The sequence below is a fragment of the Sceloporus occidentalis genome, unplaced genomic scaffold (genome assembly GCF_023333645.1).
Source record: "Sceloporus occidentalis isolate IW3139 unplaced genomic scaffold, rSceOcc1.0.p SCAF_7, whole genome shotgun sequence".
NCBI classification, from domain to species: Eukaryota; Metazoa; Chordata; class Lepidosauria; order Squamata; family Phrynosomatidae; genus Sceloporus; species Sceloporus occidentalis.
The window spans coordinates 15,596,112-15,622,692 of record NW_028316987.1 but is presented as its reverse complement, the minus strand read 5'-3'; positions in this window follow the sequence as shown (position 1 = coordinate 15,622,692).

Here is a 26,581-nt window from a genome sequence, read left to right as displayed (position 1 = left end):
CATTATATTTAATGGGACTTGAGCATCCACGGATTTTGTTATCCACGGGGCATCTTGGAACCAAACCTCAGCATATAACAAGGGTCCATTGTATCATCCTTTGGAACTTTTGTAATGTTAGGCTAGAACTTGAAGGTTGGTAAGTAATGTTTAGCATCCCCCTCCCCCTATTTTTCTAAGAATTGCCCCTTTGGAAGTGATGTCCCTATGTGCAGGTGAGATGTTAATTTTCTTGCATTTTACAAAATGGGAAGGGATGAGGGATGGAAGGGGACTTTATGCTGAACCATTTCTCCGATCCAGTAGGGCCAAGCTGGCAGGGTAAATTGTATACCTGGGGCATGTACAGTCACCCTTCTGTTTTCGAGGGGGATCTGTTCTGGACCCCCTCCCCATGAAAAATCGGCGATATTCAAGCCCCATTGGCTTGAATTGCAGCACACACGCGCTCCATTTTGTCGCCTCCATTTGTCATCCGCAAACAGGCAAAAGATGTGATTCCAAGTCGGCAAAAATGGAGGAGCGACTGTACTTTGCTGCCCAACCCTACTTGTTTGCAAAGTGTAAGTGCACCTTGTACCCCTCTGCTGGTTGGGATGAGAGTTGGAAGGAATTGTGGGTATTAAGAGATGATCATTCATTTTTCTAGACCAGCTTTTCGCAATCCTTTTACCACGGAGGAATCTTTGAAATAATTTTCAGGTCTCAGGGAACCCCTCCATAAAAATTAACGTACACACAGCTCAAAATTTAAAAAAAATCATTCACAATCTCTTATGGAACCCTTAGCAGCTTTTCTCAGAGCCCTAGGAGTCTAGGGAAACCTGTTCAAGAAGTCTTGGCCTAGACCAGGGGTAGGCAAAGCGTGGTCCGTGTGTGCCTACAGACTTTTTTTTACCCTCAGGGACTGTTACAAAATGCTGAAAAACAATCTCTAGGGGAAGGTAGAGGGCATTTCCATATGTCTGGACCCCCCACTGGAGCCAAACCAACATTTTGTAAAAAGAAATTGCCTCAAATTGCCAGAAAAGGCACTCTAGAGGCCTAGAAAGACCCACAAATATGCCCCTATGCCCCATAGAGCAATGTATAGGTGGTAACTAAGAAGATGGGTTACTGCTCTAAAGGTTGGAATTGAACCTGTGGATTAAAACTACAGAAAGGATAACCTGGATAAAAGTCACTTTCTAATGATGGGTGCTGTTCAACAGTGGTATAGCCTGCCATGGAAGATGGTGAAGCCTCCTCCATTGGAAGTTTTTCAACAGAAGTGGCCACCTTTCAGGGGTGCTTTAGCAGTGGTAACCTTTATGGCAGGAATGGTCCTTGGGGTCCCTTCCAATTATGTTCTTCTAAGTTTCTGTTCAGTAACTGGGAACCTTAGAGCAACTCTCCCCAACTTGATGCTCTCTAGATATACTGGACTGCAACCCCATCATGCCCAGGCAGCATGAACTGGCCATGGTGAGTTGGGATGATGGGAGCTTAAGTCAGACATACATGCAAGTCACCAAGTTGGAGGAGGCTGCCTTAGATTAAGAGCATATTTTCTGTGGCCTCCATTATTTTGCCACTTGTGTTCCCTCCAGAGCTTGGAAAAGTTCCTTTTTATTATCATCAGAATCCCTCTCTCAATAGGACCAAAGGAGAGTGGGAGTCTAAAAGGAACTTTTCCAAGTTATTATCCTATTTTGGTAAATCATCTTTGGGTGTTACTGACCTGGCCAAGAGCAAGAACTGTGTGTTTCAAGGGTTGGCAGTCCTAATACAGAACAGTGTATGTGTGTTCAACTATTTCGAAATCATCTCATGCAACTACAGAAACTAGTAGCAGGAACAGACATCAATGTCTTGAATGTTTCTGCTTTCATTTAAAGCAAACAAAGCAACCCAGCTAACAGATTTGTAGCTCTTAAAGCTGTCGAGGAGGTCCTTTTGAAAGTGTACAACCAGTGACTGGTGAGACTCAGAAGCCAGACATTCCCGTAGCAAAATTTCCCGGGACCAGCCCTTCTCCATGCTCACCATCAACCCTTTGCCCTGTGTCTAGCAGTAGCCAAAGAAATAAACACAAAGTAAAAGAAGCATATATGCAAAGATGCACCATTTTCATGCCTTAAACAGACTTGCTGCGAAAGATAGAGTTTGGGGGCTGGGGATTTGGATAGCCTCCCTGCCAGATTTTCTGTCTGTTTATTTATTTATTTCATGAAGGAAGAAGCAGCAGGGGGAGAGAAGCGGCTATGTGGAAGGATCAGGCAGATTTGTAGAATCTGCTTGTAGATTGAATTAATTCCACCACGAGAGATGGGTCCGGGATTGTCCACTCTCTGAGACTTGATCATAAATAAGATCAAATTGCCCCGGAGTTTTGACGTGCCTTGGATATCCTCCAGCAAAAAGATTCTTAGAAAAGAAAGGGGCCTGTTTTTCTTCCAGTCTGAAATTTGCACCAAACATCCAGGCCTTTTCTATATTGCTTCTCCCCCAGCTTTTTCTTTCTTTCTTTCTTTCTTTCTTTCTTTCTTTCTTTCTTTCTTTCTTTCTGGGATTTTCTCCCCCTCACCCCCTGGCCTGTTGTTTTTTTCCTTCTCTCCTAACTTCTTTCCCTCGCTCAGCTCTCTCCTTTTCCTGTAACTTAAGCTTTTGTTGAGAGTAGGAGAAGGCTAGGCTGCGTGAAAGGGGGCCCCTCTGCCTTTCAGGGCGTAATTGAAACCATTGCACTGGTCGTAGCTGTTGAGGGGGAAGGAGGGGGCTCCCAGAATCAAAGACCTGGGGCTTGGGTAAAGGGGAATAACTTGACCCTTCAAGACAAACTTTGATTTATGACCCTCTTGCCCACCAGCTAGTCAATCCATTTTTCCTAACCTGACACTTGGCAGCAGAGGGAGAGTTCTCCCCAACTCCCAAAATCCAGGGGACTATCAACTGAAGGCCTTATTATGACGTTATAGATCATACATATAATGTGTGCGTGCGTGTATGCGTGTGTGTGTGTGTGTGTGTGTGTGTGTGTGATCACAGCATACTTTTGTTAATGTACTTTACCCAGCAAGAGAACAATTGAGGAGGGCCTCATTCCCACTTACAGATAAATCGGTGTGCGATCCGAATCGATGGATCAATTCGACAGCGGAGCATGGTTCCCACTATGTTTGCCCCGATCGCATTTTTCCACTCTAAAATAATCCACTTGTGGTTCACATTCATGTTGAATCGATTCAAAATGGACCCACTCCAGCTGGCCAAAGGACAAATTTAAATTGATTTTGATCCGCATCTGTTCACACTTGCGCAGAATCAACCTTTATCGAAAAAGATGCGGAAAGCATCAGTGTCAAAAAGACCCGAGTTAAATGGGTCTAGCGGATGGCCCTCCCTCTCGGAATCACTTCAGCAATTCGGTTTAAGTGAGAACCAGGGTCGTTTGAACTGATTCAAACCAATTTGCAATCCGGTTTAAAAGGTAATGGGAATCAGGCCGAGGAAGCCCTTTTTTGCAGACTGGCCGCAATTAAGGAAGTCACTTTTCTTCATCATCTCTAACAGCTACAAGACAGGCAGAAACGCAGTAGGTGAAGCCATTCAGATTAATGTCCCTCAGCTGTACAAGGAAAAGATTTGCCTGGTAGATTCCTGCTGGTCGTGCCAGGAAATTCTGCCAGGAAAAAAAAGTGGCATTCAGAGCTGGTAGCTTGCCAGGAAACACCTTGCCAAGTAACTTTGAGGCCCTGCTGCTGCTTCAAATTCTTGTTGCCTAACCTCCTTCCTAGCCCCTTGACACGTCAAACCAAAATAGATAGATTCTTAGATCCAGAAATCGAAAAGGTTTCTTTTTGGGAATATAAGCTCCAGAATTTGATAGGATGGCCACTGGCCCAACTTTCTGGACAATTCTGGGAGGTGTAGTTCAAAAAGTAGCATCTCCAAGCCCTGTGCTGGATCATGGGTTATAATGAAGGAGACCATCTGAGCATATGCAGGTGGCTTGTGAAATCTGAGCCTTTGGGACTCAGCCCTGAGTTTCGATTTTAGTTTTCTGATACTGGGAAGACAGTGCATTTGAACATACACAAAATTACTTTCCTTTATTTGGAAACTGCAGTGCAATCCTTTCCATCTCTGTGATGTTGAGCATGGACTTACTGCATAGAGCTTGGCTTCCTTCCTTCCTTCCTTCCTTTAATGCTGCAAGAGACTAACATAGCTGCTTCTTTGAAAACTGTTTCTCAAGCAATTCACTGTAGTAAGCCATCAGTTTTAAATCTCAGCATGACAGGGACTGTTATTTGTGCTACTGGCTATGATTGTTTCTTTCCTCTTGACCAGCACTGGTCTGTGGACTATCACTTTGAGTAGCATTAGCTTTAAAATGGAGTGGGTGGGTGTTTCCAAGCAGACCTGTACCCTGGTTTTCATTAGAAATTATCCGCTGGGAATTTATGTTATAAAGAAGGACACTCTTCCATTTGCACAAGGTAGTATGATAGCAAATCACTTTGCCTAAATTAGGCTGGATTTGCCACATTCAGTTCTCAGTGTCTAAAAGACAAATTCAATAGACTTTTCTAGGTTGCTATATTCTAAGGAAGTGCAGTAAACTGACATAACTTCAGATGACTTCATGCAAATATGACTGTTTGCTACAGAGTGGGGCTCTCACCAGGAGCAGCTCAGCTCTTGCAAAGGTATCCTTACTTAATTTAGAGTACTTGTGCACCACTCATTTTGCTCTTGCTGTTGCCAGAGTATGATTGCATCTCAAAGCATAGTGTTCGTTTAAATTGGTTTTAAATGTACAACTGTGAACAAATCATGTGGTTTTGAGCTTTCCAGGTCTGTCATATGCTAAGTGGAAAAGTATATTTTGTTGATTCATAAATGGCAGACATGAATATGCCTCTAGTTTCATATATGATGGAGGAGGGGAGAGAAGCTGAGAACAACAAGACATGTTTCCTGGTCACTGGCACTCTTTCATAGTCTCTCTGTGTGAGTTGATCCTGTTTCAGTTTTCAAATTGGCTACAGAATATCCTCCTGCATGTTTTGCTGAGCTTAGAGGTTTTACCTGTTTGAACTACAACTCCCAGAATCCCCTCCCCAGCCAGCATGGGGAATTCTGAAAGTTGTAGTGTAAAAAGCAAACATTCCAGGCTCTGGTTTGATAAGCATCAGCTAACATCTGTAGTTACTCCTGCTCTTGGTAGTAGTCTTGTGCTGAAACGAATGCCACGTTTACCTTAACCTTTATCTGCACACGTGTGTAGAGGTGTGCCAAAAGCTTCATATTCCACATGGCAGGGTATGCACAGACACAAGTCCACAGCTGACTGCAGTGGCTGAAAGCCAGTGTGGGCAAGGCTCATAGTTATAATGAATGGATTGAAGGGCTTCTCTGAAGAGGTCTTTGGGGTTACTGAATGAAGGGGGGGTAGACCAGGAAGCAAAGGGAAGGAGTGGACACGGGAACAGAAGAGTGGCCAAGTAAAAACAAAACAAAACAAAAAGTACAAACCACAAAACTTAGTTGTAGAAAGGGCTGTAGGGATTGGAAGCAAAGAAATAGGTTTGCTTCAGTTTGGGGGGAAAATTGTTACAACTCCTAGAACCCCCAAAGTTAAAAACAAACAAGCAACTTTTCCAAGCTCGGGTTTACTTTGGAAACTTGGAGGACCAAGTTTTGTGGTCACAGTCTCAGGAGCCAAAACTGGAGAACCAACAGGAAAGGCCAACAAATTGGGAAATGTGAGGGCTGAATCCTCCCCTTCCATCCATCCCATCCTCCCCCAACTTATCCGCTCCATGGATGTGGTGCCACAGGATGTTCACAAATGTTCTAAGGGCTCATGGGAAAGCATCCATTGCAGAACAAACAAACAAAAGCAAAACAAACACACACATAACAAACAACACAAACATGAGTATACAGATTATAGGACAGGAGAGAGGGGCATTCTTCACCCCCAGGTCCAGAATCCCTGTGGACATAAGGAGTGTATATTTTATTTTGCAGAAATTTTAGGGGGCAAAAAGACTAAGGTGCTGTGTGATGGGAACAATGCTGATAGAAGCAAGAGTGCCAAGGAAGCAGGACTACAATAGATAAAAGAACAGATTCCAGTCTGTGATGTCAGGAGTCGGTTTAGTCCTAATTCTACGGGATGAATGTGTGTTTGATGCCATTGTTTTGGCTAAGCTGCATTTGCACTGGTGGGGGTAGGAAGCTGCCATGGTGCTGTTTACAGGAGGCTTCTTGGACTCATTTGAGAACCCTCATTGTGGCAAGGAGGAGCCCAACAGAGTAAAAGCGATTCCAGTTTTGGCTCCTGAGACTGTGACTCATTGGGGGTGTGTGAGAGAGATTAAACGCCATGTGCTTGGTTAATGAACTGTTTGCCTCTTACCCTTCCCAGCTCCCACCCCAGTTGTTGTCCCAGCTCAGAAAGAACAGCTGAGGGCCCTCATATGACCCAACATGGGGGACTGTCCAAAAGAAAGCAGAGGAGAGAGCAGCCTGGGTACGGAGCCTGCAGCTGTGCTTGTCAGGCTAGGCCTAGCTGGAAGCCTACCCAAGAGAAGGGCAGGAGGTGGGGGCAGTGCTATAGTCTTGGTTTCCTATAAGGAGGAGGGAGGGCAAAGCTATTAAGAGGTGGGGGTAGGAGGAAAAGAAATGAACAGAAGCAAATCTGGAGTCAGCAGTCTTTGACAGTTCTCTGCTGCTGTCTGCTGATCCTTAAAGGAAGCTGTTATCTCTTGCATGTGACTTGGATTTGCATTCAAGAGCAGAGTCTGGGACAGTTATTTTGTTGAGCTAACGCTCCTAGACCTCCCCAGCCGACATGGTCCCTGGCCATGCTCCATAGTTAGAGGTCCAGCAAAGTAACTATCTGACACTCTGTTTTTGGAGAATACAGGCAAGGCAAGTAGTTCATTCATCCACAATCAGCCCATGCCAGGGAAAGCCATTGCTCTGGGATGTAAAATAAAGGGACCAGCTTGCTATCCCAATGGTTGTCAGGTTCTGTTTTGCCAAACCCATGAGTCCCTTGGTAGCTTGTTGGTGGATTCTGCAAGGCTAGGTGTAGTAGAGAAAAGATACAAAATGCATAGTTGGTATTTTTTTTTTTTTTGGAGGGGGGGATTTTTCCTTTTGTGCTGATCGGTGGGTTCTGGGAGTTGTAGTCCAGAAAAGTAACTTTTCTAAACTCTGGTACAGGATGAGAAGCTAAAGTCGAAAAGTCTTCCCACAGTATGGTACAAAATGGAAATAAATCCTAAATTCAACCCCACTCTATCTTGCTAGACCTTTTGGTGTTTTCTGAATTAAAGAACTTTCTGTGTTCTAACATCAAAGGATGTTACCATTCCAGACCCTCTGACATTTCTGCAGTCTTCCCTTCTCTGAATTCTTTGCAGTCCATCATTGTCCCTGGACAGTGGTGCCCAGAACACAGACTTCTGAATGAGAACCTTAGAATAGCCATGCTGTCTGGTTCAGACAAAACATCCATCCTTCTGTCTCACGCAGTGGCCGGCACAGGCATTTTGCAGATAATACTCTTTCCCACCCACCTCCAAATAAGGTGAGCTTTACCCAATGCCGTGTAAAACTATTTTCATGCCTGAGACAGAAAATCTCACAAGCAGCTTTCTCATCCTTGCAGTCAAAATGGAAAGTGAATATCAATTAACTGGCACCTCAAGTCAGCTGGCCTAGGCAGTTGCCTCAGTCTACCTAATGACAGAGATGCCCTATGTTATCAGAACATGAGAAGAACATCTGTTAATCTGGAGTTTCTGAGAGTGAAATGTGCCCCCTTTCACTTTTCCTAAGTCTGTGCTTCTGGTTGTCATGGTTTATGGCCTTCTTAAATGGCCATCTTGCTAATGATTTGCATGAACTGGCCAGCAAAGCACAACTTTTTTTGTTTTTAGAATCTAGTGACCACATCACATCTTTTTGATAATAATTAATTTACATACACTGCATTTGAAGTTGCACCAGCATTGTACAGCCCAGAGAAACTGTTGACATTCAGATTTCCTTTGTTGTTGTCCAGAAAGCTGCTCTGTGAAATGGAGTTCTGTTTTGCAGTGAGGAATGCTGTTGGACAGAGGAATGAGCTCTGCTTTGCTGCCAGAAAGCTGCTGAACAGAACTGAGCTCTACTTTGCTGCCTGGAGACTATAGGACAGGACTGACCTTTGCATTGCAAGCCTAGGAAATTGGTGCAGGTTGTTGGATGGTACCTCAGCTGTTGGCTAGCACCAAGCTATAGTTTATGGCCCAGCATTGATACTTCTGAGTAGATGTGCAGAAAACTGAACAAAGCTTTGTATAGTTGGGGGAGAAATCTCCAAACCAACATAGACGGAAATGTATCATCTCCATGCTTTACTTCTTCTGTTCACAGCTTTGCCATCAAGAGCCATATCAAACTGAAATTTGGCTCTTGGTCTGAAAAACATTTGACTAGTTACCACTGCTCTACATGTATGGTCAGCAACAAAGGGCTAAAATTAATCTCTTTCCTCACAATGGAAGAACATACTGTGAGGGAGATCAGGGCTGGATGAGAATGGAAAGCTGCTTTGTAATTCATGCCAAGCCTGAGCCTTGGGTAGAGCTGAGAAAAATTACTCTTTTGGACCACAATGCCCACAATCCCCAAGGATTTTGGGAACTGTTATCCAATAAAGTAATTTCCCCAAGTGCTGACCATGACACTGAAAATAGGTCTGGGGGCTGAGGCTGCTCTCTCAAGGAGCAAAATATTCCAAACAAGATCCCTCCATGCACATGACTGTGTCATGTGCATGATCTCTCTCTAGAGTTGAAGGGTTTAGCATCTGTCTGCATCCTGCAGTCCACCACAGGGAGCTTAAGAAATCCAAACTGAATAGCATGCCATAGATGTTGGCAACGTGTGCCCAGCTGCTGGAACTGCCGGAAACTATTCCGACTCTCCAGGGGAAAGTGATATTGCAACGGGGGAGGTGGGGAGGACGGTAAAAGAGTCCACAGGTGGGTCGAGCCAGCCTCGGCATCTTCTCCTTGTGTTTCCTTTCCTCTCCACCGCCTAAATTTTTGCACGTGGCAAGAGAAATGCCAAAGGGGACAGCTATTTATAGGGGTAAGGATCTTCTGGGATGCTATGACAAATTTTATGCTGTGTTAAAAGAGATTTGCTACATGGAAGATAATTAGCTGTACACTGCACCCTGGGGGCAGCAATACCAACTCTCTGTTCTCTATTCCTTACTATATTGCACATGCCCTTCGTCTTGCATTACTGCATATTGCTTAGCATTCATATACTGTTGCTTGAAAAGAAAACTTGGAATCATGGTCTTTAAAAATACAAGAATGGCTGTGCAAGAGGAAAACACTCTGTATAGGCACAGAGGCATTCTTCTCAAGTCTATTATACTGCTTTCCTCATTTGTGAGCTTCTCTAAATGGCACCCTCTATACAAAAAAGGAAGCACCAAGATCAGTTAAAAAAAAACACCTTAAAAGGTTTGCAAAGTGGTTGAGATGTTCTAGAGAAACTAAGGAAGGTTTGGGGTGGGGGAAATCCCAAAGCACCCCAGTGGGGACAAAGCATGCCTGGTGGCCATAGGATGCTGATTTAGTATAGGGATGGAAATAGTGTGGGAAGGTACAATGGAATGGAGTCTCCTTGAAGAAGAAGACAGGGCTGACTAGCTGGAACTCTGAACAGCTGCAGTTCACATTTTTATTGCAGGTCCTCTCTCCCACCCCCACCCCCCTCTCTCACTCTCTCAATCTCTCTGCGAGTATGTGTGTGTAATTAACTTGCAGAGTTTGGAAAAGTTACTATTTGGATTACAACTTCCTGATCCCTCCCCAAACCAGTATCACTACAGGCCATGATGGCAGATTCTGGAGTTGTAGTTAAAAAAAATTCCATGGTGCTAATAACCAAAGTTCCAGCAGTTTTTCAGCCACACTTTTCACTTTTGCCCAGCTTTGTGGCTAAGTTTGACTACTGCTCTACTGCCTTTCCCCCTCCCTTTTCCTTGTGTATTGCGTGTGAGCTGTCTGGCAAGGACTGTCTTTTTCAATTATCTGGGCAAACAACACACAGCACTGTGCTTTAAGCACTATAGGAAGAATAATAATTCAACAGGGCTTGGGAGCTCCTTGGTGCGTCCCTGCTTCTTAAAACACATTCTGGGGTCTGACACTGAGCGATTCTTGCTGAGATCAAGCTTGCTCTTACATTGTTTGGGTGAACCCAGAAAGAGGATATGTTCACACAATTACATTGTGATCTTGGACATGCTAACCTGGGAGCAAGTCTCAGCCCTGCATGTAGTGGGACACAATTTATTTCTGAGTAAACATGCATATGATCTCAAATTGGAAACATTGCCTCTCTGGGGTAGATCTGCCAGACTCCCCCAGCAAGAAAGACCAGAGGCCATTAGCTATTGTATAGTCATTCCAAGATCTGGTTTGGCCCTTTTGTGTTTTTTTGTTTTGTTTTGTTTTGTTTTGTTTTCTGGTGGAAGCGTGAAAGATCCTGATTGAGAAACACTGATGATACAAGTGTGTAAAACAAGGCTAGCAGTTTCCAGAGAATATAAGGTTATTTGGTTTATGATATTGCAGACACGTCCTTGGCTAATGGAGGGTTTTGTGAGATTCCAGCTTCTGTGATTTTGACCTAAAGGAAGGAAGGAAGGAGAGAGACTCAGGGGGTATTTTCATATAGTTCTTCAGATCAGCCAGAGTCTTTGGGCATGTGTAGAGTGCCTTTAATTTTTACAGCACATACAGAACTACATCAGGGATTGGCTTTTAGTGGAAATGTCAGCATTCCTGGGAAAGAGTTTGTGATCTTTTTCTAAAAAGTAATGGAGAAATAGTATTAGAACCATAGAATCATAGAGTTGGAAGAGACCTCAAGGACCATCCAGTCCAATCTCCTGTCATGCAGGAATACACAATCAAAACACACACATCCTGCCTCTGTTTAAAAATAATGTCCAGACACCTCTAATCTTCCATTTAAAAAAGGTGAACCTTTTTGTTAAATTGAGGAGGAAGTCAGTGCTATGACATCAGCTGAATATTCAGTAAATCATGGGGGGGGGGGGGAGCCCTGGGCAGTGATCGGCCTCCTTTGTCTCTAATTCTAGATGGTGCATTCTGTCAACCTATTTGTTCAACTTGTACGCAGAAAATGTCATAGGTAGAGCAGGCTTAGACTCAGAAGAGATAGGAGTGAAGATGGGAGGCAGGAACATCAACAGTCTAAGGTATGCAGATGACACTGTACTACTAGGGGAAAACATCACAGACTTGGAACATTTACTAAGGAAGGTCAAAGATTAAAGTGCAAAAGCAGGCTTACTGCTGAACATAAAGAAAACAAAAATAATGACCACAGAAGATCTACATTAGTTAAATCTTCCACAAGGAAATGGAAATAGTTAAAGAATTCATGTACCTTGGATCAATCATTGACAGGAATGGGAATTGCACTCAAGAAATAAGAAGACAACTGAAGGCCAAAACAGATGGCCATATAGGGGTGGCTTGACATCACCCCTTTGAGCGCTGGATCGGGGCCACAACAACCACACGCCGCAACCCCAATCTGGCTTTTTTCGGCACAAAAAGAAGCAGCACATTGTCGCTCCTTTTTGTGCCAGAAAAAGGTGGCTTTTCTGCCACGGCAATGGCTTTTTGGAGCTCCTGTGGTGTGCAGTGTATAAATGCTGCACCAGCGGAGCTCGACAATACTGCCTGCCATCTTGTCTGACGGGCGGCATGACACCGGTCTGGGGGTAATATCGGTGCATGTGTCATCTCAACGCCACACCCCCACGATGCCCCCAAGCTGCTATATTATGCCAGTCCACTTCACCCCTAAGAATGGGAAGGGCAGCCATGAAAGAACTAGACAAGATCCTAAAGTGTAAAGATATACAACTGAGCACTAAAGTCAGATCAGCCAAGCCATATATTTCTCATTACCATGTACAAGTCTGAGAATTTGCAGGACCTAAGCAGAACAGTAGAAGACAGGCAGTCTTGGAGATGTCTCATCCACAGGGTTGCCGTGAGCTGGGACTGACTCCGAAGGTAGTTAACAGCAACAATACATATTTGCTTGTAATTAATTGTAGACAACAACACTTTGTGTATCTTTAGACCCATGCTGTTTGAGAGCTTGAAAAAATTACTTTTTGGACTACCACTTCCATAATTTTCCCATCAGCATGCTGCCTGGGGAATTCTGGAGGTTGTAGTCTACAAAGGTAAATTTCCCCACATTGTTCTATTTTCATTCTTGTTTTGCATGTTCTAAAAAACAGGAGAGGTATGGGCTTAAGCTAGGAGACAGAAGAGGGAGGCATTCCATTTCAAGGTGCTGGTGTCTTATCAGCAGGCTTATGGTAGGGAAAGAAATCAGGCCAGCTGTGCAGCCTCTCCTCCTCCTAACACCCTTGCATATCAAGATATGACAGACATGGCGTTGCTGACATTCCCTGTCCATCAGCTTAGAGTCTCCTGTCTCCTCCTGTCTATCACACTCATCCCTCCTCTGTGCCTCCTGGCCCAGGGCATCTGTTGATACAGGGTGGACTCTGAGCTAAGTACTGGGTGAAAAATGCCTTTTTGCTCAGTCTGTCAAACTTCAAAGCCCAACCATATTTCTGTCTTTGCCCAATACTTTCATAAATCTCTTTGCAGTGGACAACACATTCATCCACATAGAGAAGATATAACTGAGGATGGAAATTGCAATGTGGAGTTGGGGAGGACTCCTCCCCAACTCCACATTGCTATTTCCATCCTCAGTTATATCTTCTTCTCTATGTGGATGAATGTGACCCGGAGGAGGGTCAGCTCTCTCTTTTACTACAAGGCGGCATCCTGTGGTCCTGTTTAAATACATATGAGAAATTTGAAAAATGAAACAAATGAAGCTATGATCTCGCCAATGTGAAGCCATGTTTAAGTCCCCGTGCTTTCAGCAGGAGAAATGGTTGCATTTGAAACATCAGAGTGAAACTTGCTTAATTTTGGATCATACCTTGAAGAACAACAGCAAAACAAAGTTTACAAAATGTTGGGACAGTGCTCCTAGGGAGAGAAAAGAAGCCTTTGGGCTTTCTCTGTTTTTGGAAAGGGGTAGATAAAATGGTCCAGTTAGAATGGACTGTAGTGTGGAACATGGCACTGTCTACAGTTATGCCAGGAAATTAATAAATATTGTTTATAATGTTAATGTTATGTGATTGCTCTCCTGGCCAAAATGATCTGCTCCAGATATACACACAATAGGACAGACTCTTCTGCTGATTGGGTTGGACTGTTAAAGGTATGTCTGGTCTGTAAACACAATTTCTCCCATTTTTCTGTCTCCTCTCAATCCCCTGCTCTCCTGGTAGCCCTTGAAGTAACAGGTGGGCCTGAGAGTTCCTATGGCATGGCTTGGGTGAGTAATGCTAAAATCTGGTGATGGTTTGAGATGGAGGTTAGTGGTTGCATATCAGGCTGGAAGAATGGAGGGGTTTCCCCCTCCCCATTTTTCCCCCTGCACAGACCCCTTCAGCTTTGCCTTTGTCTCACACTTAAGAGCCTTTTAATTAAAACCAGCCACAAAAGGCCTGGCTAGCAGAGTAGTGCCGGCAGGAGAAAAAGAGGATCATTGCTATGGAAATGAATAGGAGAGGCTGCTCTGCCATTACATACTTGGCATCGCCAACCTGGCAATGAGGGATGGGGGTGGTGGTGAAGAACCCACATAGCAAAGACCACCCCTTCCCCTCCTCACATACCCCAGAAGTGAGATGGTGGCGTACAAAACCCAGGATAGCTGGCTGATGGTTGAGTGTAGGAACAAGCATAATAAATGTGTTCACTCATATTGAAATGTGAGGATCTGGAGGGAGTGGCACATTTTGCTTCACTTATTACTAAGTTGAGAGTACAAGCAAGGCTGAAGAGGAGTCTCAGGAAAGCATCCAATGCATTTTCCTTGTGGCTTTACCAGTTCCTAGAAGGCTCACATTGCCCTAATACAGGAAGTGGGGAAGTTCCGATTGTATTCACATCACCTGGTCCCTTTGTCCTACTGTGGACTAGTGACTTCGTAAGACTTCATATAGGGTTTAGGAGACATGGAAGAGATGAGTTTGACAATATTCTTGCTGCCTCATCCCATTTCCTTCCCATACTCTGCAGCATTCACTGGTGCGATTCCTCACTTGCCTGTTGTTATCTGCCTTCAAGTCAATTCCATCTTATGGTGACCCTAAGGCAACCCTGCCTCTGGTTGTTGGTTTTGTTTGTTTGTTGTTTCCTACAAAACTGATTCAGAGGATTTATTGCCATTTGGTTTCTCTTAGGCTGAGAGAGTGTGACTTGCCCAGTGTCTCCCAGTGGGTTTCCATGATGGAGCCAGGGCCCTGGTCTTCCAGAGTCCTAGTCCAACACTCAAAACACTGTTCCACACTCTCTCTATCCTATCTCTAACATACCAGTCTTTAAAGCTTGAGTAAACAACCTGTGGGCCTTCAGATATTATTAGCAGAGCTTCAGAATGTTACTTTTTTGAACTGCAACTCCCAGAATCCTCCGGGAGATTTATAGGCATTGGAATCCAAGCTCTAAATCCAATTGTTAGTCCCAACTCATAAAACAAGGCTGAGAATTGTGTAATTCTCCAGATGTTGTTGGATTTAGGCCCCCAAAATAACTTTTTCCAAGTTCTGCAGCTTAGACTACAAGTCCAAGTAATTTAGATCATCAACCTTCATCTACTCAGACAATCCTGTTCTTTCTTCCTTGCTTCTTTTTTAATTCTTTACATGAACACACCTCTTACCTTACACACACCCATAACTGAGAGAAGAGCTTAGGTATCATTCAGAATGATAGCAATGGTATTCAAAATGCTCAAGAGAAATCTCCAACCATTTCCTGCATATTACTTCCTACACAGGAAACATCCACCAGTCATTGTGAGCCATTAACAAGCAAGTTCCATAACAAAGGAATGACTATGTGATAGAAAATATTATCTGGTATAACAATACTTACACCAAAATAATAATAAAAAAATCTCCTGGCACTGTAGAGGCTAACAAAATTTATTTGATATGAGCTTTTGTGGACTACAGGACATTTACTCTAGTTTTTGAGTAACTTGAGAAACAAAACAGGGCTAGTTAAAGATAATGACTGCTATCCACTCACATATTCTTTGTTGCTTTTCTTCTGTTGCACCCCACCAGCCCCAAAACATGACACAAGCTTAAATAATTCTAGAAGGCCATATTTTTCAAAGGCATTTTAAATGTAGAATTCAAAGATATATCTGTGTTAATCTGTGGAATCAGTATGCAGAGAGATCTTGTAGCACCTTCAAGACTAACAAAGAAAGAATTTGGCAGCATGAGCTTTCGTAGTCTTAAGTCTGCTGCCTTAGATGCATTTCAAATGCATCTGAGGAAGTAGACTTAAGTCTACGAAAGCTCATGCTGCCAACTTCTTATTTCAGTTAGTCTCAAAGGTGCTACAAGATCACTCATGTTTAAACGTGGTGCTGAAGAAGAGTTCTGCAGATAACACAGACCACCAATAAGACAAATTAATGGATTTTAGAGCAAATCAGGCTGAAGTCTCACTAGAAGTCAAGATGACTAAACTGAAGCGATCATGTTCCCAAAGGTTGCTCACCAATGGCTCCTCATTCTGGAGAGAAGTGAATAGTGGGGTGCCCCAGGGTTCTGTCTTGGGCGCAATGCTATTAAACTCCTTTATTAATGACTTGGGCTATGCAATAGAGGACATGCAATAGAGGAGCATTATAGTGTCTACATAGACACTAAATGTAAGTATTAAAAATGAGAATCAGTGCATATTTGGTCGACGACACACTGACATCTGTTGTCAAATGTGTGCATATATATCCGTAATAGATATTTGCTAAAAAGGAAAAGCAAAAAGCAAAATAGCTCCTGAAAATAAGAGCCCTGTGTCGCCTCTGCTTGTCTCTTTGGCACATGTTTAGTAAAACAAATATGGATATGATGTCATTGTGGGGTGGGGTGATGTCATAATATAAATTTTGCTTTACTGGACATGACAACAGGAAGAGGGAGGGAAGGAGGCAAAATGATAACATGGGATTTTTCCTTCGGGCCACCCCATGCAGGCCATTAAATCAAATGTATAGTTTCACTCAATATATATAGTCTTTTCAAGGCTGATGCCCTCCACATGTGTTCATCTCTTAGCACCCTTAGCTGACATGGTCATAGGAGTCCATCCCTCCACATTTGGAAGGCTGAATTGGGGAAGGCTGATATATATGTTGGTCTTGGTGCTTATGTTCATGCTTGAAAGCTGTAGGATTTTTAATTCTTTAGTCAGTCATGGAAACAAACTAGCAAACCTTTGTAGAATTTCAATAGCTGCAACAATACATTTTGTGGCACCTTAAACACCAACAGATTTTATTATGGCCAGAAAGCTTATGCCTTTAAGGTGCCACAAAATTCGCTGTTGTTGTTTTGTTGCAAGAGACTTATTTCCAGTTTCCCATCTGGAAAAAATAATACATTGATACAACAACAACAACAATGTTGTTTTCTTATTTTGGTAACATGGCAAACCCACCAAGGATTACTAGTTGGGAGGGCAGCTCTTATGAGCAGCTGTCTGTTTCAGTCAAGATAGTTTGCAGAGGTTTGTGAGACGCAGGTTTGTGCTTTATTTCTGCAGTGTGGAAGATCCCTTAGGCCTGTTACAGACTGCCAAAATAAAGCTGCTTCGGGTCTCTTTGGAGGTATGCTATTTAATGATGCATGGGTCCTAAGAGTCCGGAGGTTGCGCCAAAGCCACACTCCATTCCTAAGCACTGGAGTGCAGCTTTGGTGCAGCTTCCGGATTCTTAGGGTGCATGCATCATTTAAACAGCATACCTCCAAAGAGACCCGAAGCAGCTTTATTTTGGCAGTCTGTAACAGGCCTAAGGGATCTTCCACACTGCAGAAATAAAGCAATTTGTCACCACTTTAACAGTCATGGCTCCAGTCTGTGTAATCCTGGGGTTTGTAGTTTGGTGAGGTATTCACCCTGGTCTGTCAGAGAGCTCTGGTGCCTCATCAAACTACAAATCCCAGGATTCTGTAGGATAGAGTCGTGGAAGTTAAAATGGCATCAAATTGCTTTAATTCTGGAGTATGGCAACACCTTAAGAGTGCTGCAGAACTGACCATGGGTTGTGTCCTTGTGCTTCATAGCAAAAGGTAAGAATAATCTTTAAGAGAGGGCTACAAAAAGGCCTTGATGGTAGATGTTGTTGTTAATTGCTCCTGAGTCAATTATCAACTGGGAGAGACATCTCCAAAAGACTCCCTGTCCTCAGCCTCCCTGCTCAGATTCTGCAAGCTCTGGCCCATGGCCTCTGACTGAGTTTATCCATCTGGTGTGCAGTCTTCTTCTCTTTCTCCTGCCCCCTATTTTTCCTAGCATCATTCATTGTCCTTTCTAATTATTCATTTTGTCTCGTGATGTGGCCAAGGTACAACAACTTCAATTTAATCATCTTAGCTTCCAGGGAGATTTCCAGTTTGATCTGTTCAAGGACCCATTTATTTGTCTTCTTGGCCATCCGCAGTATCCTCAACACTCTTCTCCAGCACCACATCTCAAATAAGTTGATTCACTTTCTATTTTCTTCGCTGTCCAGCTCTCACATCCGTACATGGTGATAGGGAATACAATGGCTTGGACGTTGATCACTTTAGTGTTCAGATGTGGAAAGGATGGGCTATCCTAGCCATCCTTCCTTCTATCCATATGCCACTAAAAGTGTCACAACATACCCTTTGCTATAGTGGTGTTGCTACTACCTCACCTTTCTTCCTACAAGGCCAAAGTTGTGGTGCCTTTTAACAGTTGCTTCCTGCACCTGGATCCATTTGTCTCTGTGCCAGGAAATGCTACCAGTGTGTGTGTGTGTGTAGATAGATAGATAGATAGATAGATAGATAGATAGATAGATAGAGGGCTGGGGTTTTGTTCCAGGACTCACCCACCCACCCCCATGAATACCAAAATCAGTGGATGTTCAAGTCCCATTAAATACAATGGTGAATGTAGCAAAATTAGGCTTGCCATATCCCGCCTGGGGGCGGGACTTTCCCGGTTTGGGGCGGATCCACACGGTCCCGCCCCGGTTTGCCCCCGCCCCCGGGCAGGATGTGGCAAGCTGAGGGAGGCTTTCAGTCGCCGCTTGGGCCTCTGCTCCCCGCCGCGATCGCGGCGAGGCCGGAGGCCCAGGCAGCGACTGAAAGCCTCCTTAAGGCGGAGGCTTTCCCGCGCCGCTTGGGCCTCCGCTCCCCGCCGTGATTGCGGCGAGGCCGGGGGCCTAGGCGGCGACTGAAAGCCTCCTTAAGGCGGAGGCTTTCCCGCGCCACTTGGGCCTCCGCTCCCCGCCGCAATCGCGGCGAGGCCGGGGGCCCAGGCGGCGACTGAAAGCCTCCTTAAGGCGGAGGCTTTCCCGCGCCGCTTGGGCCTCCGCTCCCCGCCGCGATTGCGGCGAGGCCGGGGGCCCAGGCCCTGAGGGAATCCTTCACTCAGGGAGGCTTTGCCTCCCCGCCTGGGCCCTGGGCCTCGCTGCGATCGCGGCGGGAGCGGAGCCCATGCGGCGAGGGAAAATGTAGGACAAAAATTTCAAATGTAGGACACATGTTTGTGTGTCCTACATTTGAAATTTTTGTCCTACATTATTCACGGTTTCGAGGTCCGGAGGTATGGCAACCCTAAGCAAAATGGTGTCCCTTATAACCATTTATATAATGGCAAAATGAAGGCTTGCTTTTTTGGCATTATGTGTGTGTGTGTGTGTGTGTGTGTGTGTGTGTGTGTGTATACACACCATGGATGGTTGAATCTGTGGATAAAGAATCAGTGGATATGGAGGCAGAATGTATACACAGTTGTTGCTGCTGTGTGCCTTCAAGGTGTTTCCTACTTATGGCAACCCTAAAGCAAACCTATCATGGGGTTTTCCTGGCAAGATTTCTTCAGATGGGCTTTGCCACTGGCATCCCCTGAAGCTAAGAGAGTGTGACCACTCAGTGGTTTTACATAATTGAGCCAGGATTCAAACCCTGGTCTGTAGAGTTGTCAAACCACTATGCCACTGGCAAAAAGAGAGGTCAGGGTGACCACCATCACTGCCGCAGCAAGACAGTGGGGAGCAGGGAAAATCCTCCCAGAAAATGATGGTCCTGATGCTGTGGGGAGACCTCTTAGTGGCCAAGGTGAGTAGATGTCATAGCTGCAAAGGAGGACAAAGCACCGTGAAATGGAGGCCATTCACGAAAAATATAAGCCAATACGAAATAAATGCTAAAAACACTAATATAGTCAGTGCACCTTATCCACACATGTTTTTATCCACAGATTCAAGCATCCACAGCTTGAAAATATTCCAAAAAGGTAAAAATCCCAAATAGCAAACCTTGATTTTCCATTTTATATAAGGGACACCATTTTACTATGTTATTGTATTTAATGGGACTTGAGCATCCACTGATTTGTTATCCACGGAGGGACCTGGAACCAAACCCCTGTAGGTAACAAGGACCCACTGTAAAAATATAAAATTTTATGTGGTTTTATATATTAATCTGTGAGCCGCCCTTGGTTCCCTTCTGGGAGAAAGGCAGCATACAAATGAAATCAATCAATAAATAAAATTGGTCATGCTCCAAATGGGAATTCCCCCTGGACAGAAGGATGAAGTGGAGGATACATGTCCTGGAAAAGGAGGACCTCTGGTCACTCTGTTCGTGGCCCATTTGGGTGCCAGGAGGAGCCCTGGATCTTTTCCAAATGTGACAGAGCCAGCATGGCATAGATCCAAAACACACTGCAGTTTATTGCAGTTGTAGATTATTGTTATTGTGGCAGCAATTCTCTGACAGAGAAGGCTAAATGTCTCACAAAACTACAGTTCCCAGAATTAATTAGCATTGATTGAGCCAGGGCAGTTAAAGCGGTCTCAAACTGGATTGTGTCTGCAGTGTGTTTTGGACCTATGCCATGCTGGCTCTGTCTGTCACATCATTTGGGGCACTTTTTTGTGCATTTGTGCAATCTCTAACTGGATTATTTTTTCAATGTGTTTTTGGCCGTAGCGGTTTGGGAGTTTGTCGCACAACGACTCTGGAGCCCAGGGTTTAAATCCCGGCTCGGCCATATGAACTCACTGGGTGACTTTGGGCAAAGTCACCCTCTCTTAGCCTCAGAGGATGGCCATGGCAAAACCCCTCTGAAGAAAACATGCCAAGAAATAACCCTGTGACTCAAGAGCAGGGTTCAAATTCCTGCTCAAGCATAAAAACCCACATGGGCAGTCACACTCTCTCAGCCTCAGAGGACAGCCATGGCAAAACCCCTCCTTGCCAAGAAAAAAACGCCCTGTGACTCCATAGAACAGGGTTCAAATCCGATCATGTGAACCCACTGGGGTGACCCTAGGCAAAGTCCCACTCTCTCAGCCTTATGAAGAAAACTTGCCAAGGAAACCCTATAATTATGATTTATTGGTTATGGTGGGTTTTTGGGACATTTTTATGTTATTGTATTTTAATGTTTGAATGTTGTTAGCTGCCTCGATCTTAATGGAGAGGTGGGGTATAAATAATAATAATAATAATAATAATAATAATAATAATAATATATTTAAACTGAGAATAATATAATAATTATAATACAGTGGACCCTTGCTATACGCTGGGGTTTGGTTCCAAGATCCCCCATGTATAACAAAATCCGTGGAAGCTCAAGTCCCATTAAATATAAAGACATAGCAAAATGGTGTCCCTTATAAAAAATGGAAAATCAAGGTTTGATATTTGAAATTTATACTTTTTTGGGAACATTTTCACACTGTGGATGTTTGTGTATAAGAAGGGCTGACTGTAATTACAAACATTGTAACAATATTCTAACATAATAATAATAATTATAACATTAAAACATTAATATTTTAGACTTCTATGGCGACCCTCAGGCGAACCTATAATAATAACGATAGGTTTGCCCGGGGGGGGGGAGGTCACCATAGATGTCTAAAATGTTAATGTTTTAATACATTATTAACATATTAATAAATTATTATTATTATTATTATTATTATTATTATTGGTTCTCCTGAGGGTCACCATAGATGTCTAAAATTATAATGTTTTAATACATTATTAACACATTAACAAGTTATTATTATTATTATAAGTTCTCCTGAGGGAGTTGTTATTGTTATTATTATTATTATAGGTTCTCCTGAGGGAGTTATTATTATTATTATAGGTTCTCCTGAGGGAGTTGTTGTTGTTATTATTATAGGTTCTCCTGAGGGAGTTGTTATTATTATTATAGGTTCTCTTGAGGGAGTTGTTGTTGTTATTATAGGTTCTCCTGAGGGAGTCGTTGTTATTATTATTATAGGTTCTCCTGAGGGAGTCGTTGTTGTTATTATTATTATAGGTTCTCCTGAGGGAGTTGTTGTTATTATTATTATAGGTTCTCCTGAGGGAGTTGTTGTTGTTATTATAGGTTCTCCTGAGGGAGTCGTTGTTATTATTATTATAGGTTCTCCTGAGGGAGTCGTTGTTGTTATTATTATTATAGGTTCTCCTGAGGGAGTTGTTGTTATTATTATTATAGGTTCTCCTGAGGGAGTTGTTGTTGTTATTATTATAGGTTCTCCTGAGGGAGTCGTTATTATTATTATAGGTTCTCCTGAGGGAGTCGTTGTTGTTATTATTATTATAGGTTCTCCTGAGGGAGTTGTTATTATTATTATTATAGGTTCTCCTGAGGGAGTTGTTGTTGTTGTTATTATAGGTTCTCCTGAGGGAGTCGTTGTTATTATTATTATAGGTTCTCCTGAGGGAGTCGTTGTTGTTATTATTATTATAGGTTCTCCTGAGGGAGTTGTTGTTGTTGTTGTTGTTGTGATAGGTTCTCCTGAGGGAGGTTCTCCAGAGAAGTCGGAAGCGACACGAAGGCCCACAACGAGGCCCAAGAAGGCGTTTGTGTGTGAGACTGAGGAAACTGAGGGGGGCTGAGCCTAGAAAATGGCGTGGTGCTTGATGGGAACAAACGGAGGCCTTGTTGTTTGGGGCCTTCCTCCTGCTGCTGCTGCTGCTGCTCCTTGCGTGGCCCACTGGCGACGAGGAGGAGGAGGAGGAAGGAGCTGCCTTTAAGCGCACCTTGACCTTGCTGGCGGGGGACGGATCCCTCCACTTGTCCGACACGTCTCCTGCCAGGGAGAGGCATTGAAAGCGCAGAGAGCCAGAGCGCGCCGAGGAAAGGGCCTGAAAAGGCAGCTTAGGGCCTCCCGCTGCGAGGAGCCAGGGATTAGGAGCAGCAGCGAGAGGAGGAGGAGGAGGAGGAGGCCTTCGGGGAAAGAGGGAGGGAGGGAGGGAGGCCCGCCAAGGCAGCGCCAGGAGGAGAAGGAGAGGGGCTTCTGGCGTGCTCTAGTCTGAAGGGAAGAAGGCCTGGTCGCAGCGCCCTCTAGCGAGGCTTTCTGCTTCCTAATGGGTTTTGGGGGCTATGTAACATGTGGCCATGTTCTGCTAGAAGAGTTTCTCCCTGGCGATGCCAGCCACAGATGCTGGCTTCTGTCACCATAATAGACTGCCTTCTCTTCCCTTTCATTCCCTTAGCAGTAGTAGCTGCTAGCAGTTGGCTTGGTGAGCAGCTGAGTGACAATGGCTGCAAGGAAGCAAGGTATCCCTGCCTCCTTGGCTGCCCTTTCCTTCTTGGCAGCAGGAGTGAGCGGCCATCGACTCCTGTCCGGTTTGGGTCCAAGTAGATTACACATTTATCACCTATTAAACGAAGGTGCTCCCTGAAGTAGTGGAACATCTGTCAGACATATTATGTGTTTGCTCTCAGCTGCGGATCAGTCAGTCAAAGGTAAACGTAAATAATATGCAGGTCTGATTAAAGCACTCATGGCAGGGAATAGGCATTCCCCATAACATGTAGTATGGTCTTGATGATCATACTCAAGACCATACTTTCTGTGCTCCTTTTGGTGTGTGGCATGTGAACGCCATGCCAAAGAAGTGCCATAATGCCACTCTCCGTGTGGTTAGGTGGGCGGTGTGATGCCAGCTTGGGATTGGTGTTGGGGCATGTGTTGTCCAAATGCCACAGCCCCACGCCACCCTCAAGCCGGTACTTACTGCCGGTCTGTACAGCCTCTTAGATTCAAACCAGTAGCATCCTAGTGAGTAGGCCAAATCCTTGGTTGTTAAAGCAGAAGCAGGGAATGTATGGCTAGGGGCAGCTGGTGGTTAAAGCAGGTGGGGAAGCTCAGCTCAGTCTTGGAGGGGTGATGTGCCCCCCTCAGACAATGAGTTGCTGGTACGTGTGGCACGATGACTACCAGCCCTAGTGAATGCTATAAATAGTGAAGGATGAGAGCTGTGATCCAACATTGCCATATGTCAGAAGAAGGAATTGACAAAACCACTTCTGAGTATTCCTTGCTGTGAAATTAACTCTATGAAATTAACAAGGTGGCCATAAGTCAACAGGTGACTTGAAGGTACATACACACAAACATGTATGACTGAGGATGATGGGAGTTGGTCTCACACATCTGAAAGGTACCAGAAGGTTGATGCACAGCAGAGATGCAATGTGAGCCATCCAGATATTGAAGAAATGTATCTCCCATCAGCTTTCACCAGTGGTTATGATGGCTAGGCCTGATGGCCTTTGGAGTCCAACAGCATCTGGAGGACCATATGTTCTCTCAACTCTGATGTGTAGCATTGCAGGGTGGGAAAACTAAGGGGAAAGCTGTGGAACTCACTGCCCCGTGTGGCCATCTTCCACATTTTAATTTCACTGGTAAGAACAGCATGGAAATGTTATATCTCTATAACATAAATGCATGTAGAAAGAAGGATGTCTGATCTGTTTCTACCACAGTAAACAATAAGTGCACCACCACTACTGTACAGGGAAAATGGGGAAGGAAGGAAGATACCTGCTTTGAGTTTCTAAGCTGATTTATGAGATCCCTTGATGGTTATGTAAACATTTTTTGGATATGTCTTTAGCTAGGATAACCTGGCTCTGGACAAGGGGCTTAACTTGCCACTTTTTTAATGACCAGGAGCTCAGCAGGCAGAAATCACTGGGGGATGTTTTCTTCATCTCTGTATATGCCTATTTTGAAGTTTACTTCTTGTTCAGAATCTCTGCTCATTATTTTTAAATGGACATCATAGCTTAATAAACAAACTCATTAACACACTTTTATATAAACAGCAATATGATCATGGTGGTGGTGTGATAGTCACTTTAATCTCTTGCAACAAAACCAACCATCTTTGTTGCTAACTGCCCTTAAGTCATATGGTGACCCCATGAATGAGAAACCTCCAAGTCACCCTATCATCAAACAACCCTTCTCAGGTCTGGCAGATTCAGGGCTGTGGTTTCCTTGATTGAGTCTATCCATCTGTAATGCAGTCTTCCTCTTTTCCTACTTCCTTACCAAGCATTATTGTCTTTTCTAGTGAGTCCTGTCACTTCAGAATCTTGTCTAGTTCCTTCATAGCTGCCCTTCCAAGTCCTAATCTTCTTTTGATTTCTTGACTGCAGTCTCCATTCTGATTAAATCTTGAACGATTGTCTTCATTATCTAATGTAAAGTTTTGTAAATCAACCGTGTTCATTATTTTTGTTTTCTTCAACTCCAAGGCCTGTAAACCTGCCTTTGTACATTATTCCCTAACTTTCTTCAGTAATAGTTCCAAGTGTTTGCTGTTTGCTCTTTTCTGCTAGTAGTATGGTGTCATCTGCATAAGTTAAATCCTTGATGTTCCGTCCTCCAGTTTTCATGCCTCTTCCCTCTGAGTCTAATCCTGCTTTTAAGTATACAATCCTTCTTTCAGCATACGAGTTAAACAGGGTGATAAAATGCAGCCTTGCCTGACCATCTTGCCAGCAGGAAACAATTTCATTTCTCCCTATACTGCCTATTTCTTTACATTGATTATTATAGTAGTCTTCCTTGTCCCTCTGCACAAGTCATTGAACAGTTTCATTCAGGTTTCTGACACTGTTTTGTCGCCTTTTACTTTTGCTTCTCATATGTCCTTGCAGATACATATGGGATTGCTCTGAAAGTCACCTAGTTCAGGAATGGGAAACCTCTTGCTGTCCAGATATTAATTAACTGCTATTGTCATTTTCTCTCACCACTGGCCATACGGGCTGGGGCTATAGGAGTCCAACAACAACTAAAGAACTTTGCCTCCCCCAACTTGTAATGTAATAAAATTTATTTAGTCTTCGACCAGTATAGCCTCCCCCAACTTATTTATTTATTTATTTATTTATTTAAAGCTATAGTTTGCCTTTTAGCATAAAGGCTTCCAAGATGACTGGCAACATGAACTGAAAAATCTATGTCCTCTTTTTGTCTGCCAACACAATTTTGCTTTGCAGAGATCAATGGAGGCAAAATTGATGTAGTGAAGTGAGCAGCCAAGCCTTCCACCACGCAGCCAGTGTGTTATCTTGTTGTTGCTGTTGTGTGCATCCAAGTCATTTCTGATGTATGGCAACCTTAAGACGAACCTATGACAGATTTGCTTGGCAAGATTTTTTTGCCTTTCTTTCTCTTCCTCTGAGAGGGTTTGCCTTTGTATTCCTCTGAGGGTGAAAGAGATCCCTTCAACAAGGGGTGGGGAATATAAGGTCTTCCAGATGTTGCTGGGCTGCAGCTTGCATTAGTGCTAATAGCATAGCCAGTGGGGAGGGATGATGGGAGCTGCAGTACAGCCACATCTAAAAGGTCACACATTTCCTGTTTACTCCACAAGCCATTTCACTCTTTTTCTGCTTTTGGCAGTTTTGCAGTAACCCTCAAGATAGAGCTGTGGAAAAGGAATCGTACAACTACTGTACTATAAGGCAATGGTGGTGAATCTTTGGCTTTCCAGATATTTTAATCATCTGCTCCCAGAAGACCTGGCCTGGCCAAAGGAAAGGGATTGTAGGAGTTGTAGTTCACAAAACAGAAGGCTAAGGCTTCCTTTCCCCACCATGCTTCAGACTAACAGGGCTGGCCAAAAACATTGTGGATCTCATGATAGAATTTGAAATGCCCTGCACATACAATTCTTTGATTAATATAGAAACAGGCACTGGGAAATTCCCCATGCTCATGTGTAGCTCCTTTTCCCTTCAATGGGACAGAAAACAAATTTCCCAATACATAGCACTTATGGGTCAGATTAATTTCCTTCTTATACTGACTTTGTTGTACCTCAGAATCTGTGCACCATTTTTGTACACCTCGCCATTTTTGTACACCAGACAACCACGCCACCTTGCTTCTACAAACTAAAAAAGAGATGGATTTATGGAGCCTACATTTTTACTACATCATCTGCGTTTGAAACAACAAGGGGCTATGCAGACGTGTACATTTCCCCCACAAAATAGGTGAATATAGCCCTCTGGTGGTTAATTTCAGAAAGTGA